General features: G+C 34.5%; 1 non-coding gene across 1 annotated transcript; it reads right to left on the reverse strand.

Annotated features, from left to right (window-relative positions):
* Positions 1 to 18,920: 18,920 nt before the first annotated feature.
* Trnam-cau (transfer RNA methionine (anticodon CAU)) lies at positions 18,921 to 18,992 on the reverse strand. Its single transcript has one exon. It is a non-coding gene; the product is annotated as a tRNA-Met (tRNA).
* Between the last annotated feature and the right edge of the window lie 403 nt (positions 18,993 to 19,395).

Below are 19,395 nucleotides of genomic sequence, written 5' to 3' on the forward strand. Positions count from 1 at the left end.
GGGGAAAACATACTATGAATCGCACCTGTGTCTTAGACGCAGGCGCATTGCTTCACAGGATTCCCAGGGCGAAGAAAGAAACATATTCGGAGATCTTAAACCAGACGCCATTATTGTCTTTGATGACTACATCGCCGCTTATTGGTCTTTTTACTTTATCGTTGTATTCCTGAGCACCACAAGGTGTAATTGCAGAGTGGGCCTAAGCCAACCACTTTAGGTGCAACTTGGGATATCGAAGCCATTGTTAAGAAGAGTGGGACTGAAACTTCCTTTTGCTCACGCAATTCTAGGCTGCGACACAACTTCCCGTCTACATGGACTTAGCAAAGGGATTGTGCTTAAACGGCTGAGAGACTACAAAGAGCTTAGGAAAAATACTTAAACCATTCCTAAAATTGATGCCTCGAAAGAAGAAATTAAAGCAGCGGAAGAGGCTGTAATTTCTATATTGTACCAGTGGCATATTAAAAGGGGGGCGCAACCCGTCGGGTGTAGTGGTTGATTTCTGGTTGGGACTGCTTGTTTGAGTTGGGATGAAAGTTATTTTTTTGTATTTGGTTTTTAATAGTTGAGTTTGTAATAAGTTTTTAATTATTAAGACTGTTTTTTTTTGCAAACAAGTTTGAAACAATGTTTTTTCACTTTGTTTGGTCTCTGTTAGTTTTTACTAATATTGCATACCGCCAAAAAGTATTTAATTAAATTCGGGCTTATCAAGGGAATCTGTCCGCATTACTACAAAAGCCAACCAAGAGGCCAGAATCTTTATTTTCTAATAAAAAAAATTTCTAATAAAAAGGATCTAAGAATTTATCTAATAAAAATCTAAAATCCTACCTTCTTTTGGCTGTCAAAATAATATTTCGAGATTGAGCCCTTCCAACGGGACTGAAAAGCAAAATATTTACTTCTTTTTACTGTTAAACTGTTTTTACTGTTAAACTTTTTACTGTTTTTTACTGATGGCACTGAAGCGAAGAAATTGATGTCATTACTTTTTTTGGCTCTCTTTTTTGGTTTTTCGGGTTTGCTTTTTTTGCGAAGCTGGGTGGTTTTTACAACATTGTTGTTTTTAGGATATTTGTGTAACAGAATGTAAATGTATGAGAAGTGCAAAAATTATTAACTTAAGTTTCTGATTTGGTTGAAGAAATGGTGGCCAGTTTATTGCCTATTTACATGTAATTACAGCTCTGCATTACATGACATATCACCTCCTCTGTTCATCCTAAGACAATAAAATATAGGCCAAACTCTTTAGAACTTTAACAAAAGTTCGTATGAGTATATACTTAAAAGAAAGTTTATGATTCGAAATACTCCTTCCAAGGTCGGAGCAATCGTTTAAGAAAAATAAATTTTCGAAAAATTGTTTATAAAAGAAGGCAAATAATTGTTTGTTTTTTTTTTTATCCTGCTGGTATAGATGGGTCTGAATTCTCAGTTTGAATCAGTTGAATGGCATCGATTTTTTTTTTTCAAAGATTTAATAATAAATTAAAAGTGGAAACTCACACAACTTGAGTTAATCGAAGAAACGGAGTGCAACTAAATATTACCTCAGAATTGCTCACCTTCCTCAATACCAACCAGTTACAACAAACAGATATGTTTTTGTATAGGGGTTGCATATATTTGTCTAAGAAATTGTCTAAACTGCTATATATACCGCTGAGGATTTTATACTTATTTTGATACATGCCATCCAATCATATTTCCATGATTGGTTGTTTATAAATCAAAATTTTTACAGGACAATTCTCTAACTTAAGGCTAAATCTGACACAAATTTCATATTTTAATTTTGTGCTCAACAGACTTAACAGATTTAAACGTTTGAATTGAATATCTGAAAACCTCAGATTAAAAAAAATAATTAGAATCAACCACAACTTGGAACCCTGGGAATTTAAATCACCAATCTACTTAGCAAAGACAAGAATAACAAACACATAATTATTTATTCTTTAAGGAGTATTTCGACTCATATGCTTAGTTTGAAGCTAATACCTACATGCATCTTTATTAGAGTTCATAATTTTCTGACGATTTTGGCCTTTATTCGAGTATTTTAGGATGAATAGAAGAGGAAATGCTAACAAAAGGGCTCTAAACTGACAGAACCAATATTCACCTAAATATTGAGGTAGACTTCGATCGTGTAATAAATAGATATGGCGGGAGTGGAAATAGATGAATAAACTTTTTCCAATGAAAGTGTGAATTCTGTTATTTAAGTGAAATATATCGAACTTCCAAACTTAAAAAGATACACTAAGTTGGTATAAAAAGTAAAATTCTGATTAGTAAATTGTTTGTTTATTATAACACTATTTTTAAAAAGAAACAGTGATTTGCTAATGCGTTATTGCCTATACTTAAAACATTCGTTTTAAATGTCTTCTATGTATTTACGTCTCTTCGTTCCGTTTTTCTTGTTATATTCCTAAAAGAACTAGTAATTAATGTTTAATATATCTTTTATGAACATACAAGTTTTATCTTTATTCTCATTTCCTACTCTTCATTGCTATCATAGTTACTAAGCCATGCCACAAAGCTAGGTGACATGGTAAATGGTTTGACCTGTACGAATTGTCACAAAGAGTGCATGACGCCAAAAGGTGGTTCAAGACCAATTTTTTTTTTTTTTGCAATAAGAAGATTGACTCGCTTGCTATAGTGGTCAGAAGTGCAAAGGCAAAAATTTATGCAGAAAATATTAAATATCCTTTTTTTATAGATGGTGAAAAGCTTCTTTTTTTATGGCAGGATGGTTTCCATAACTTACTATTTTTGTATCAATATTTTTATACCATTTTAATTTTAACAGATATATTAGAACTTTAATCCTTACCAGATATCCTTACCAGATTTTAGATTAAATAACGATCATTTTCACTTCCTACCTACGACGCATAATTGTCAAGGTTCCCTTTAAATTGCGAGTATTTCTTTGTTCGCAAGTTTATCCAAGCAACCTATATTGTGCACCCCATAAATAAAATTCTAGATCCGCCCCTGTATTGTACAGCGACAAATCTACTGACAATCTTGACAGTTACCGACACCAAGTCTTTCAGCAGAAAGTAGCAACGTCTACTACTTTTGTCCATCCCCAAGATCTACCTCCTAATTCAACAACAGTGAAAATTCACTGTGTCCTATCCTATCTTCAAGTACAAGATAGGATTGGGCTTCAGCGCCCTGTCCCTCCAGAACAACATGTTGTACCCTACCCTCACGGATCTTCCAGTGACACCGAAGAAAATTGTCCTCGTCTTGAATTGTGGTTGTAAGAGATTCCGTGATGGAGACCGGAGCAGTTGTCATGAAATGGCATTGAATGCAACATTACTTACAAATTTTGCAAACGAACTAGTTGCTTTAATGCTTAGGTCCAAGTAGAAGATAAAGAAAAAATGTGATTAATTAAATAAATATGATGAGTCTTCAATCCTTTTGCAATTTCATATTATCCGATATTCTTTGTGCAAATTAAGATCTATGAATTAGCTAGTTGTGAGAAGTTGCTTATTAGATTCTCAGAATTCGGGGTAATCAAGCTTAGCTTGGATGGTAGTAGGGGGGGTGTGGTGGTAAAATAACATCGACGGGACTTCTTTTCTGCATTAGCAGTCTAGGTTTTTCCTGTGTAAAGTCAACTTCGCAAAGTATTTATCTTAAACCTATATCGACACTTTTCTTATGAGTGGGAGGGGGGACGGCTAAGCTTGAGCATTCAAAACAAAAAAACTGCATATTCGTGATCTATATTGACTTTCTATAACTGCAAATTAATTTGTTTTTAAAATGTCGCAATTTTCGAAGAAAAACGGAAAACAATGGATTTTGCCCCGTCCGATTTTTATATGTTATAGAGAATTCATTTCCGATTTGAATGGTACAAACATCCAAACTATTGTAATTTGTTTGAGGTTGAACCTTAATATGACTGTACTATAAGGCTTAGGAAGCAAAGACTGATGAGTTTTAGAGAAGGCAAAGAACTGTTTGCACATTTTTTTTATAATTTGATTTAAGTTTGATGTGATTTTTTTCATATTCGAGCTCTAGAGAGGGTAGAAAACTGTTTGTGCCTCTTTTTTTAATTTGATACATTTTTTTTTAATTGGAGCTCTAAAGAGGGTAAAGTACTCTGCACACTTTTTTTTAGATTCAAGGCAGTTGGAGCAAGTTTTAAATTTTTGTTTTACGATAAGACCCACTTGAGCAACAAGTTGAATACTTATGCAATTATTGGTTCTTAAGAAATGCCTTATCTGATAGAGACTAAGCATCGTATATTTTAGTTTTATGAGTCTGCGCTTCTATAAAAAAAATATATATTCGAGTCACGATGCTCTACTGTGCAGCTGCCTTTAACAAGTCTCCTCTCTGATAATATTCATTTCTCACGCAAAGAATATTTCTCTCAATTGATATTAAACATAAAACCTAAGAGAGTTGACAAGTCAAGATCACATCTTCTAGGTCACAAATTAGAGGAAAACCAGCAGTTCTTGTAAACAGTTGAAAATATACCTTTGCCCGAGCTAGTATTTGGCTCCGGATGATCTTCATCAGGTTTCGGAAACAAACATTTTTTAGGTAACATACGCCAAAAAACCCTGATCCGTCTTCATTGTACAATCGTTACGGGCTAAGATTTAAATCATTCACCTTTTTCAAAAATCATAATTTGAATGGTGGCTCTGTTTACTATTCAAACAGGTCTGGAGAATCATTAGAAAAGTGTTCCTCTTTTATAATTCCATTAGAAAATCCATTCCATTCTTTGGAATTTTTGGAATATATTCTTTGGAATATATCTTTTCCATTAGAAAAGTCATAAAACATATGCCATGACAACTTTTGTAAAGTTCTAGCCACCCCTTTCTAGCCACAAAATGATCTTTTTTTCTTACTTTTTTTTTACGCAGCTTTAATGACCAATATAGATCCCAAATTGTAACCTGTTCAATCTTGCATCAAATACTTAGCAAAAGTTGTCAAAAATAAATATGCAATAATAATAGACAAGTCAGATTATAGGAGACGACAGATTACACAGGGCCTTTGAATAGATTAGGCGTAGAATAAAGCTGAAGCGAAACACAAGTTCAAGTTTTGAATTTTTTTCTGAAACTCTTTACAGAGAAATTGACGCCCTTAAAAAAGGCCAAAACAATTCATCTGGAAATTTTGGAGGTTGCAATGCAAGTCGATCCAGCAAAGAGAAATCGCCTTTATTTGCTACCCTCTCTTTGGGAAAAATGTGGGGCTCTACAGGGAATGCATGTAACGTTGGAGCCCAATGACTATAATTAAAAATTGTATAGTTTACGGCATCTCTGTAGGTTTTCTTTGGGTTTTGCTCCACAGTTTGTTTGCGTCACAAATTATGATATGAATTATTCTTCTAGCGTAATATAATCGTGACATTATTATTATTATTATTAACTGTACTATTATTATTATTAACATTATCATTCACGTGACATTATTCTGAATTGATTCACAGTTCAAAATGAACACACCTGTGCTAAATTGGATATTCCTTTTACAAACCAGTTGGCTTTTTAAGTGAACTTAATCCCTGTGTGTCAGATTTTGCAATCTTTGGCAAAGGATTATAGGTCCTGACCTAAATAAAATTATTGTTATTAATGTGTGACGTCACCATTACATTACGGGTTCAACGACAGTCTTTGGACTTTGATTAGTCCGTATATGAAAGGGGCTTTTCCTCTTCAACGCCCCGTTCTTTACGCTAAAAATTGACTCTTTCCCTAAACTCTACTGTTCAAAATAGCAAAAATCTTTAGCGTAAACAGCGGGGCTAGTCACGGCGGTAAAGCAAAATATTCTGATCCTGAAGTTTGTAATTTTTAGTCCGTGAAGTACCTGCCATCGACGAGTCTGTTCATGCCACAGTAGTTTCGAAAGTAAATTAAGTTGAAAAAATAAGATGTATTTACGTTGAACGGTAGTCGCTTCCCGACCAGTCTGCCTGACAAGTCCTAGCCACCTTAATCCGCAGCTCCCTCACCACTCTACTCTGTGATACTTAAGAACGTCCCAAAAGACTTCAAAGGCCCAAATGAACGAAAAACATTCATTGACAAGGTGCGTTCAAATTCGAGCGATATAGCCAAGTTACGCCACTCCAATAACAAATGGAAACTTGTGATTATGCCCAAAAAAACGCAAGCCAGATAGTCGAAAATGTTAAGCGCGCCGAACCATCGCTATAAATTTTCGTCAAGGAGCCTGCTTTCGTCACGGCGATTGAGCGAGTGCCAGAAGATTTAGACGAACTGTCTCTGAAACAGCTAATCCCCAAGTGTACTAGAACTATACATTGTGGTAAGTCCCAAACATTTAAAGTTTACTTTCCGTCTCGAACTGATCTTGATAAGTTTCTCAAAGCATGTATGAAAGTTGGATATGAACACCTTCCTGTTCAAGATTTGGTGTTCCTACCACATTATTGCTTCAATTGCGATGCAATTGGTAAATTTTAAGAAGAGTGCACGGTGTTCTAAATGTGGCTCCTTCGATCACAAATTGACGCCTGATACACCATGCCAAAAAAGTGCCTTTTGCGTTTGTTGCAAGACCAATAGTCATACGTGTTATAAAGTAAAGTAGCCAAAAAACCGCATAACTTAAACCCATGGACTCGTCTCTACTTTTGTGGATTAAACAGGTCATTTAAAAATAAACTTTCTGTGTTAAAAAGCCACTTCTCCAGTTATAACAGGATTTTCCTCCAGGAAGATTTTGATTAATATACATGGTATCAACATACTTACGCTTTATGTAATGACGTTGTACTCCATGCCTGGTAGAAAGCTGAATAACATAGGCAGACCCCCTGGTTGACTTGTTACTTTCATTAAATTGGCTCTCCGTTCTATCTTGTATAAACTAAATGATCATTACTTAGCCGTGAGAGTGGAGTCCTGTGTTTATATTAGTGTGTATATCAACGATCAATCAGAGCGATTATTTGCTTTATCGTGCGAAAAGTTAGGTCCTTGTGTAGAAAAGAATTGATGTCTAGGTTTACCTTATCATATAGCCGGAGATATTAATTGTAGTTTGTCTAAACCAGATTCTCAGGCGTCTCCATGTACTACTATAGTTAAGGGTTTATTTAGTGATTTTTAGCGTGTATTAGATAAATGTCCAATTTTATGTATATTCACACGTCTTCACAAACTTCCAACTTGAACCACGTTGCTGTATCCTCAAATCTGACCGCCAATATAGTTAATGATATATTTGATTATCAGCTGCCTGACCACTTACTTATAACTTGCTCTATCGGTGTGCTGTCTTCGGTTTCTCAAAGTAGTCCGATAGCACGGGATTCCTCAGCGTGGCGGTTTCGTCGTCACTGGTGAAAGATTGACCAAACACAGTTCCTGGAATCGGTTGAATCGATTCTAAGTAAAATTAATGTCCCATTTCACCTCCTCCAAAAGTCATTCCAGTTGCTTAAGAATGTAGTCCTGGTTTGTCTTGATATATATTGTGCTGAAATAAGCCATGCCCTGCGTTTTACCGAAAAACAAGCTGTGAGTTTCATCTTGATACCCTTAGAATCAGTAGTCACATTAACTGTAGTGGTAGTGTAAAAGTGTAAATATAGTGCCTTCTGGCTAATTCGAAATCCCCCACAAATTACTCTTAAAGGTATAGATTAATAATATAAGCTGCTCTTCAGATATTGCTTTGCTACCTTTTTGAAAGTCCACATATTCATAGTTTGTTTTGATTTAGTTCAACCTCCACCTAAATACAACGTTTCTTCAAAGGAAGTGTTCCGGGATAGTCTACAAATCCAGAGCTTTTTACTTCGTGGACAAACAAAATTTTGGTTTTCCGTATGGACTGAGTGTGGGTGTCCTAACACCGGGCATGTGTATGACACACGGATCCTTACAAAGCAGAGGTTTTCCAAAATTCTTGATCACCATCATAGAGTTCTTATTATAGCTATTTTGCTCGAGCAAAACAAGATCGAAATATGGTATTTTAAATTTGCTGCCTTCTCAGCACCTTGTTCTTCGTCATAATCCTCGGCTGATATTCCAGAAGCTGAATGGTATGCGAGAGAGAGAGAGAAAGAGAGAGAGAGAGAGAGAGAGAGAGAGAGAGAAATAATTTATCAAACAAAATAACACGCATATAATATTTCAACAATCATCGGGGAAACCCATTGGGTTGTATACGATGGTTATTTCCATCCTTATGATCTACTGATATATGTGAAAATATAGCAACTTTTAACTATTAGATTACACTATTAAACAATGTCGTCGATTAGACCACAAACGATTTAGAAACGAGTCACTTGCCAGACATACTTAAATCCACTGAAATTATTAACAACATCCCAGAAGGTGACGTTTCGACCCACTCTTGAACTGGCTAACTCTTTCTGTCCTCTTTATACCCTCGAGGAGTGAATTCCGCAGCTGTAAACCTGTAAAACGTAAAGATAAAGATCCATGTTGAGTACTTCGAGCCCCGAGACACTATCCCTGAAGAATGCATAGTTTAATAACAATTAGACTTAAAGATTTCCCAAAAGCACTCCGGTGAATAACGATTCATACATTGATAAACAAAAATAGCTAATTAATAGTCTCTTAACTTATAAACATTTAGTATTTTCATTTTGGTGAAGCATCTCAAAGCACTATTTTCAAATTCCATGTAATCTCCTGAGTCACGAACAACTTTATTTTGTAAAATTTGCATCTTTTTAAGCCTGTCACAAAGGAACTAGTACACAGCAAATAACCATAAGATAGATACGGACTGATAAGACAATGATAGAGGATCATTAAAATTCTTGGTGGGAGCTTATTGCTTAGCCTTCTTGTAACACCCAAACCTCTCGCCGCTTTTGCTGCTACTGCATCACAGTGTAAGTTCCAACTAGAATTACAATCAAGATAAAAACCAAAATTTTGTAAACTAAAAGCTTGTTTTAAGAATACACCATCCAGAAATATTTTATTATTTAAAACATTGGGAGTATCAATTCTAGAAAAAGTCATGAAATCGTCTTACAAACATTAATGGATACAGCCACATTTCGTAAAACTTACCAGTTAATTTAGGGCCTTATTTGCCTTATCAAGCGAAAGAATTCTACAAGATAATGTTACTGTAAAAGCAGTATCATCAGCAAAGGATGTGATTAATGTCCCAGGAATATAAAATCGCATGGTATCTACATAAATTAGGTAAAGTAGTGGCCCAAGCACCGAACCTTGTGAAGTTTCGCAATGGACTCTATAACTTCTGATTCGCTGCCATTTACACTCGCTCTAGAAGTCTTTTCCCTCCGAAGTAGGATTCAAACCAATTCAAAGATAAACCCTGAACACCTAAAAACGTAGCCTACTCAATGGGATCCTGAAAACAACAGTATCAAAAGCTTTGCTAAGATCTATGGAAATTGAAAGCACTAGCTCCCCACGTTCAAGCGCAGAGTTTACAAAATCTATGAATGGACTGTGAGTGGATGGTGGACTGCATATATCGTATAATGGCATTTCCTGAATACAAACTGTGTTTGTGCGAGAAATCTGTGTAGACTCAGATGGTCGTACTATCTTCAATGCATGACATTTTCATGTAGCTTTGAAAACAAAAGAAACATTGAAACCAATCTGTAGTTTGAAAGATCTGTCTTGAGACCTCCTTTATCAAAGGGATAACCGTGGCCTCTTTTAATCGTGAAGGAAACTCATCTTTTTTCAGCGATAAGTTAATAAAATATACAAGGCAGGGCAGCAAATATACCATTACTAATTTAATTGTTTTAAGATTGAGACATTCACCCCCAGCCGAATTCGACTTCATCAATCCTATTATTTGATTCATCTCCTCCAGATTAGTTTCAGCAATGTTCATGGTTACCTTGAAACCTCTTTCAAGATTAAATGGTTTAGCAATTTTACTGCTATGTTTATATGAATTTTCGCTTACTGATTTACTTATTTTTGAAAAACACTAACCCAAAACATTAGAAATTTCCTTCGTTTCAAGAACTATTCCATCATCAACTTTTAAGCTAGCTGGATTTTTATTTATCTTCCCACCATTTAATAATTCATTAATTGTCTTCCATGTACCTTTCGTGTTCCCTTTCTATTTTGAAATTTCACCCCAAAATGTTTTTGAACACAAGATATACGAAACCGATTAGTTTCATTACGAAATTTTTAAAGTCGTTAAACACCTTTTGTGAGTCTGAATTCAAAGTACGTACAAATCATTACTTTTCTGGATTAGGCGAAGAAGCTCCTGGCGTGCCCATAATTTTCTAGGTGTAGATTTCTTCAGCTTGACAGTTCTCACTGAACATGTTGAATCAAATTTCGGTTGAACAATACCTATAAGCTTATCAAATGCAGCGGATGGACATTCATATTCGCCATACTCCTCTTGTCATGAAAGAACACTCAGTTCTTGCCAAAATTCATCAAGATTCTCTTTTTTCAGTAGCCTTTTCTTTATCCTCTGTATTTTTGGCTTTCGTGTATGTAGGAACGAAGTCACTGCCACCATAGGAAAATGATAAAAAAAACTCACCAATTATTACAATTATTACATCAGCAAAAGAAGTAGCAAGTAGGCGAGGTTGAACAAATATGTTATCGATTAATGTTGCTGAGTGTTGAGTAACACGCGTTGAGATTCTTACTAGAGGATATGAGAGCTAAATCAATAAGATGGTTTAGCCCAATATTCCCTTCGAAAATCCCTCAAAGTTCAACCTTGATACAGTAAGCCAGAGAGCCTACTAGCAGCAGGAGTAGTATTAGAAGTATGCACTGCTACCAACACAATTTACTAGTTTAATTTCCATTCAACATGCCCTGAAAGTTTCAAATTAATTCTCAAAACAGTTTCTAAGACATGGTTGATATATATTTTTGACAGTCTGCAGACATACCGTGTGTTTTGATGAATTTCACCTATAATATTTCCTAGAAATTTCATCTTAATTCGAATAGTTTTAGTAATAGTAAACCATTTGCAAGTAGTAGCACCTTTTAGAAAGATACTGCTAAATTATCCTGAACATGAACTGAAAGCTTTAACTAAATGATCCACGCTATTCCTGGGATAAAGCTATTACCCTTTCTTGATAGCCAGCATTCATAAAGTGTGTTTCACTTTAGTTAAACATTCCATGACAGTTTCACTGTAATACCAAGCTACAGTGTAAGAGGGTGTAGGACTAGCTATAGAACCAGTTATTGGAGCAGTAGTAACAGAAGTAGTATGCACATAATGGGTATCATTTAGCTAAAAATTCGCCTTATCATGCCATAAAAGTTTCAACTTAATACCCTAAGCTGTTCCTAAGCAATTGTTGATGTTCCAAGTATACAAGATTCGTCAGGTTTATTTTTACTTATCAAAAGTTAGGAGCATGAAACAATTTGTCTGATTTTATATATAGAGGAGACACTTTAAAATTCAAAAAACATTCATGAAAATCTTGTCATCATATTCAGCGTACCAGAAAGCCATGTTGTAGAAGTTTCAAGCTTCCGAGTAAAAAAAATGTGGAATTTCAATATTTTTGTCAGAAGACAGATGACAATTACGTGTTTATTTGTCTGTTTTTTTTGTTTTTTTTTCCAGAGGTGATCGTCTTACAAGAGGGAGAGTGTGCATTTGAACAGAAATTAAAGGTTCTAGCATCTTTTTAAGTGACCAAATAGATTGGAGTTCAGCTGGGGCCCCTTTAACACCCATTTTTTACTAAAGTTTAATATGGCCATCTCGCCAAAATTTTGAGATAGCCATTTTGTTCAGTATAGATAAAAGAAAAAATAGCTATGTTTCTAGGTGTAAAATAACCCGAGAAACACTTTAAGTTCTGAAATTTGCCTGTTTTTTGAATATAGTATTTGCTATTGGGAAGTTTAAAGACAATTTTCAGGGGGGGAGTTATGCTAGGATTGGATTTCGATGGGAAGAATCTTTCTTAGGGAGAAAATTTCCTGGGGAATGAATATTTTAGCGGAAATGTTGCACCGATGGTATTTGATAGAATTACTGTACGAAATTCTCTTTAATTTTCCTACTTTATCTCTGCCAATTTTTCATGTGGAGATATTGTAAGGAAATTTCCACGGAAGGGGCATTCCTGGGATGACTGAGAATCTTATTAAAGATTAAAATCCTATTCAGATGAAAAAATGTAAGAAAAATGTGTTAAAATGTAAGGGAGAATTTTTCAGGCTGAATCGTCCGCAAGAAATTTTATGGGGAGAATGGATTTTCAGTAACGATGGAACTGACCTGAGGGAAATTGACGGGGGGAGCACACTTTATGTTCGATGAAATTCTGTGTAGGAGCTTTAGTAAGGATATTGTGGTATATCTTATTAATGGTGAGCCAGATTTTTTGGATTTGAAAAACTATCAGAAATTGGATAAATAAATTTTGTGTCAAAATATGCCGTGTCAAAATTGAACCTGTTCTAGTTGAAAATTGTTCAGAAATAAAAAAAAAGTTTTGTTTAACTGAAAGTTAGTACGGACAGTAAAAATTAAAACGAACAGGCTTTTTCCGCATATAAAAGGGGGTGTCCCATCCTCAACGCCTCATTCTTTCCACTAAATTTCTATCCTTTTTCACAGCTCCACTTTTTCAAACAATAAGAAACTTTAGCGTTAAAAGTGAGGGGATGAGCTGGGGACAGCCCATTTCATCTAAGGAATTATTTTTAAGTTTTAATTTAGTTCCTTACTTTTGGTTAAAAAAATCGTTCTTTATTTATTAATTTTAAAAGGTATAGGATAGCTTTGGCACAAGGAAACAATTTATTTTCTTACTTTTGTAAAATGTATTTAAAATTTCACCTTATATAGAGTCACTGAAGCCTGTTAATAAATGCGAAGTAACCGTAATAATGAATCGGGAATCACTTTTATTATTTTCATAGGCACCTGTCTTCGTGAGGAAAATGGACAAATGGTAGTCCTCTGGCAATAAACAAGAGGTTTAAAAAAGCCTTGGTGAACTTGCCTTTGGTGAACTTTAAGGTACAATGAAATCTAAAGAGTAGTAAATATATGGAATAGTAAATCATGCGCAGTTAAATTTATGGTTTACTCAGATCAGAAAGATTGATAACTAGCTAACTAAAAGTTCACTGCCCTCCAAAATGCAAGCATAGGTTCTGATAAGTATTGCAGGCTGGGTGCATTAGTATGTGTGTTAGCCATAGCAGAGCCATGCTCATAGTTGAAGAGATTCTAGACAGGGTTGACTCCTTTTTTTTTTAGTACCTTAGGCAGGTTGCACTCGTTTTTTTGTAGGCCCTACTGCCGACTGGGCAATTTGTTGGGGTAAGGCATGTACTGTGCCGAAAACCATATTGGCAAGTATGTATTCCTCCGAGGAGTCATGATGTGAGGTGGGCATCTGTGAATACAGGAAAGTTAATAATTCATTTCAAGATATAGACTCTCGGGAAACAGTTTCAACCAGAAGAGTACATGCAAATAATTTTACAGCGTTATCTACTTATCTACCTCTTATTCATGATGTGAGGTGGGAATCTGTGAATACAGGAAAGTTAATAATTCATTTCAAGATATAGACTCTCGGGAAACAGTTTCAACCAGAAGAGTACATGCATATAATTTTACAGCGTTATCTACTCATCTACCTCTTATTCTAGTATTAGACATTAAATAAAGTTTATTAAGAAACCTTTCCTTTTGTCTATTTTTATAATGACAGTTATAATAAGAAGGCTAGATCGACTAACTTCCTTAAAAGTGCTATTAGATCAAGATGCAATAGTTTGGATATGGTTTATGATTCATTATAATTTATTCTACTGAACACATTTATAAAGTTAAATGGTAATTTGTGTAAGCAAATTGTTGGAATTTCTATAGAAGGTAATGTCAGTTCATTTATAATGGACTTATTTGTAAGCCAACTAGATTATGAGTTTACGATCCATAAAAACAACCTGAATAATACTCATCCGAGTAAAAATAACCTGAGTATACCCACCAGAGCTAATTCCAGAATCTAGCAATGGGAAAGGCAATTCTGAGCCCTTTTAGGGTTTAGATATTAATGTTTCACATTATCATAAATTAGTTTTTAAAATATATAATAAAAAGGTTTATTTCAATTTGGAGCAGCTGATTTCCTATTCCATGAAAGCAGCCTTCATTCAAATATCTCATATTCAGCTTTTATTCCTATCCATTTAGATATCTGAGAATTTGCAGTAACGAAATTCACTTTAAAATAGATTTTAAATACATAGCCATAGATTAATAATAAGAGGATTTTCTACAATTGTTATAATTTAAAAAATCTAGTTTTCAGTATAATAAACTTTTCAATAAATATAATAAAAGTTATCAAGAGACCTTGAATGATATTTTGATGTAAGTTTTGGTTTATCTTTCTTTCCATGATTTGATAAATTAGGGCAAGTTTCAACTCAAGCTTGTGATGTGTTAATGGTGGGTAGTGTAGAATATTTTCTTGGAAGGTTTCGCTCCAAAGGAAATTTCTAGTTTCTGAGAGACATTTTTAAGCAAATAGGAGTTATATTATTGTGGATGGTATATTTTCAGAATAGTGTCAATTTTTATTAATTAGTCGTTGGTGAGAGATGGTGAAGAGTTGAAAGAGGGGTTGGGTGCATCCCTCTTGGGAATTTTAGTTCCCCACCCTGCCACTAGAGGACTTCGTGTTACTAAGTATGTATTTTAAGATGACTAAATCCACCGTGGGAAAGCGCTACTAGTTATGAACTTTGCCCATTGTTTACATATAATAATCGTTATAAGGAAGTATTCAGATATTTTCAGGAGTAAATTTTTCTGGTAGGGGGGGGGGGGGGTTCAGGAGAGAGGATTACTTAAATCTTCTTATGGAGGAAGTTTTCATGAGGGAAGGGGCATTTCTTTGAAGGGGGCACTGGATTTCCCAGCATTATTTTAAAAATGATCAGAAATTAAATAAAAGACAAGTTTTTTTTACTGAAAGTAAGGAGCAACATTGACAATTAAAATGAACAAAAACTATTGTACATATGAGGGGGCTCTCCTCCTAGTCAATACCTCACTTTTTAAGCTAAAGTTTTTCACTTTTTTCAAAAGAGTTTTTGAAAATTTTTCAAAACTCTTCTAATTAAACGGCTTTTATGTTTCAGAGGTCATTAATAAAGAATTTGAGCAAAATTTAAACTTTAGCGTAAAGAGCGAGGTTTTTACTAGAGAGCGTGGCCCCTCAAATACGTAATAGTTTCCACTGGTTTTAAGTTTTAAATTTGCTCTTAACTTTTAGTTGGAATTTTGTTTTATTTAATTTTAAAAAGTGCATGTTGTCCTACAAAACAAACGGCTAACATAAACATTTAGTCAAAAAGACTGTCTCACAACAAGCGTTTTTATCAAGTATTTTCTTATGTGAAACATCAAATCTAGTCAAAAGAGGTTCAAGATTCTCTTGCGGGAAAATTCCGAGATAGTTAATTGATTCGATGAATTATACTTATATTGAGCCCTGAGTGTTAGAGGCAGTAAAGCTGTACGGTGGCACATTTGTTTCTAAAGTTACAGGAAGTCTAACAAAATAAACTTCTAACATAGACATTTGTTTAAGTTAAAACACTGTCCCACAGCGAAGCGAGTTTTCACCCATTTTGTGATATAAAACAATACTTCTAATCAAAACAAGTTCAAAATTCTATTGTGTGAAAATTCTGAAATACTCAATTGATTTAGAATTATTGGAAAAACTAGACACAGATTGAACCACAAGTTTCAGAGGCGGTAATCCCGCACAGAGGCGCATTTGCTTTTACATGGTACAGGTGGTCCTACAGAATAAACGAGTAAAATAGACATTTATTTTAACGTTTCACGTAACTTGATGATTCAGTTGTGGCTTGGAAAAATTGTGTACAGGTTTAAAAAAAACAGTTTTAGTTTATAACAAATAAATAATACATAGCTTTGTCCTTCAGCATCCCCTAGACCATCATGACTGCTTGAAAATCATTCGAGCACTTTTTACGCGTCGGCAGAATTAAATCTGGATAAAATAGTTTAAAAAAATGTCCATTCAGTTGCTTCTAAAATAGATTCGAATCTTTCTAGAAATGAGCTGGTGCTAAAATTTGCCATCCTTCGGTGGAAATGAATGCTAGGGCCCTCTGCTGGAATTAGTTGCTAGGGGTCCCCCACGATGAAATTTGATGTTATGAGGATTAGTGGGGTAGAATGATGGGGGCCCAGGGGGATTAAATGCCATGGTCCCTGCTGGAATTGTTTGCTATGATTCCCAACTTTTTAAATTCATGGTTCTTTCCGCTTATATTTCATCTTTTATAAGTATTTTACGGTTTGTTCTTTCGTTTGTTGTTTTTTAACTACTTTTCTTTAATAGGTTACCGTATTGAAAGTATCCCCAAGTCATAATAATGGAGAAGCATTCGTAGTCCACCCTTCTAGCACTCCATTTTATGGCAACAATATGTCTTTTAAATCCTAATCTGGACAAAAATCTTTGGATTATAAGAGTTCCCTGACAAAAATGACTTGAAAAAAAAACACCTTGAAACTAATTAAATCCCGAAAAAAAAGCAAAACCTGAAGAGAAAATTTTCTGAAAGTATTAGGTAACAACCAACGTTTTATTCCAATCAGTTACGACTGGGATTGCCTTCTTCACTGGTAGACTCTAGCAAGTCCTATTACGTAACAGCCAAAAGTAAACAAAGCCCATTACATAATAAGCACCAGGTTGGTCAGTTATTTGGATACTAGGGGCCTCGGTGAGGTTGGTTGCTAGAGCTCCAGTGGAATGATTGGGTCATTCCAGATGTTATCCCGCTGGAATAGAATGCTCGGTCCTTTTCGTTTAAAAAGACTACTAGAAGTCCCGGTGAAATTAGAAACTAAGGCTTCCGTTGGAAATGAATGTTAGGGTAAACAGTGAAAATGGAGGCTAAAACCCCCTGGTCGTTAGGTTTATGGGTCTGATGAAAGTTGTTGCTAGGGACCCTGTTGGAATTCCTCTCTAGGGCCTCAGGCAATTTTGAGCTATGAACCTAGTAGAATTTCTCGCTAGGATCCTGTGTCTTGAAGGTTCCTCACTAGCGGGACCTGAAGGCTTTTCCCTAGCCCTTAAAGATCTTTAAGATAGAACACTTGCTATTGCGTAACAAACAATCCCTATGAGGTAACATCCAAAGAAATACTTATTTTTCTTATCCTGAAGGTTTTTCTCTACAACCTTAGGTTTTTTACAGACTTTAAAAACTGTGACGTAACAATCAAGGAAGACGGGATTTGGTGGGGGTCCCAAAGGTTTCCTTAAGGAGTCATAGAAAAACTATTAAGTAGTTAATACATGCATCGGTTATATAGCCCTCTCAATTACGTATTTAACACCAACATCTCTTAGAAAATTAGTAACGTCTGTGTCTCAAGAATTTTTGAAGGAAAACATGTCTGGACCGGGTTTCGAAGTGGTTACTGTGTTGTCGGACATTAAAGCCTAGACTACCTAAAGAGAAAGAATATTTTTAAGTAGATACATGTAACACATTCACCATTTTCTTTTATTCAAAACATCCATAAGTCCTATTATTGAATAGACTCAAAACTCAAGCCCTCTGAAAAATATGTGACGGTCGGATGAGAGTCTATTTAAATTTGTATATTTTAGGTCTTATCAAAGTCTTTTTTTTATTATCTATACTGGATTTTAGATTGCTCAAACAATTTAATAGATAACAGAACACACAAAGATCATCTGACATATATTTTTTTGAGCTGTGGCATAGGTTCGTTGTTGTGGTTTAGTTAATAGCATTTAGTCTTTTTTTGTCAAGTAAGTCTTATAGCCTTATCCATCTAATTCCCTTATACCCTCAACATACCCTGAAAGTTTCAGTTTAGTAGGTCAAATTTTGTTTGTCAAAAGGGCGCACCAGCAATATCTTAGGAGTGTCTAAGGGTATTACATTGAAATTTTTGGGGAGTGTTCATGAGGGTGTGAAAGTCATATAACAGCAATATGTTTTACATATATATATATATATATATATATATATATATATATATATATATATATATATATATATATATATATATATATATATATATATATATATATATATATATATATATATATATATATATATATATATATATATATATATATATATATATATATATATATATATATATATATATATATATATATATATATATATATATATATATATATATATATATATATTTATATTTGTCTTTGTAATTTAGCGTGTTTGTTTTCTTAGCAACTGTTAAGGGTATATAATTTCAAAAATGGATGTTACACGCGATTAATAAAGAATGTGTGCATCCCGGTTATTTAGAATCTGCAAAATGCAGGAAAACCGAATGACATTTCTTAGAAAGGATCGTTGCTGGGAATTTCTGATCAATCAAAACACACTAATTAGAAATTAAAACTAGAACTATATATTTTAATTCCCAAGATAAGCACATGCAAATATAACAATCTTTTGCACTGGAAAACAAAAAAATATTAATTTTACAAAACTTTCTGGGAACGAAGTTTTTCAAAGAAAAGTAAAGAGCAATATAAAATCTAGGACAAGCAAAACTAGACATCAAAATTACCACAAATTAGAATTCTAGAATAATTGATACCCCAAACGAACATTTATCCCTTACCCCCTTACCCCCCCGCTTCAGTATAAATTCTTGTGAACATTCCAGTATGTAATTCTGATCACACGTTTCCATGTTTATTTTCTCCCTTTCTGTATCAATAAATTCAAACTGACAAAATTACCTAATTTTACAAATTTTAAAGTTAGCAGCTAGCGGTTTCGATCCACCGACCTCTGGGTTATGAGCCCAGCACGCTTCCGCTGCGCCAAGCTGCTGTTAGTGTAAGAATTTTTCAAACAAGTGATGTTATTACAAGAGAAAATTTTACCTTCAATGGGGAAATGGGTTTTTCTAAGCTAGAAAATCGGGGGGTTAAGATTTTCCGACAAAACTTTACAGGAAAATTACTCGAAGAATTCCGCGTCGAATGAGTCTTCGTACACCCAGATCCGATGTCGGCTGTGACCTGTAGGCGTGGCAGAAAAAAAGGGTTTCTGTCATTTTTTTCAGATAAAAATTTTACGGATTAAGACAGAATTTTTTGAAGCTTTCAGTCAGTCTCACCATGTCGAGCTCATCATTTTGATGTACTTGATGTTGAAATTCGTAACTTTTAACAACAAAAAACTTAACATGGGCTCTTATGGGAAAATGAGGTTTTTCTAAGCTAGAAAATCG

This window comes from Artemia franciscana, chromosome 4 (genome assembly GCF_032884065.1).
Source record: "Artemia franciscana chromosome 4, ASM3288406v1, whole genome shotgun sequence".
Classification (NCBI taxonomy): domain Eukaryota; kingdom Metazoa; phylum Arthropoda; class Branchiopoda; order Anostraca; family Artemiidae; genus Artemia; species Artemia franciscana.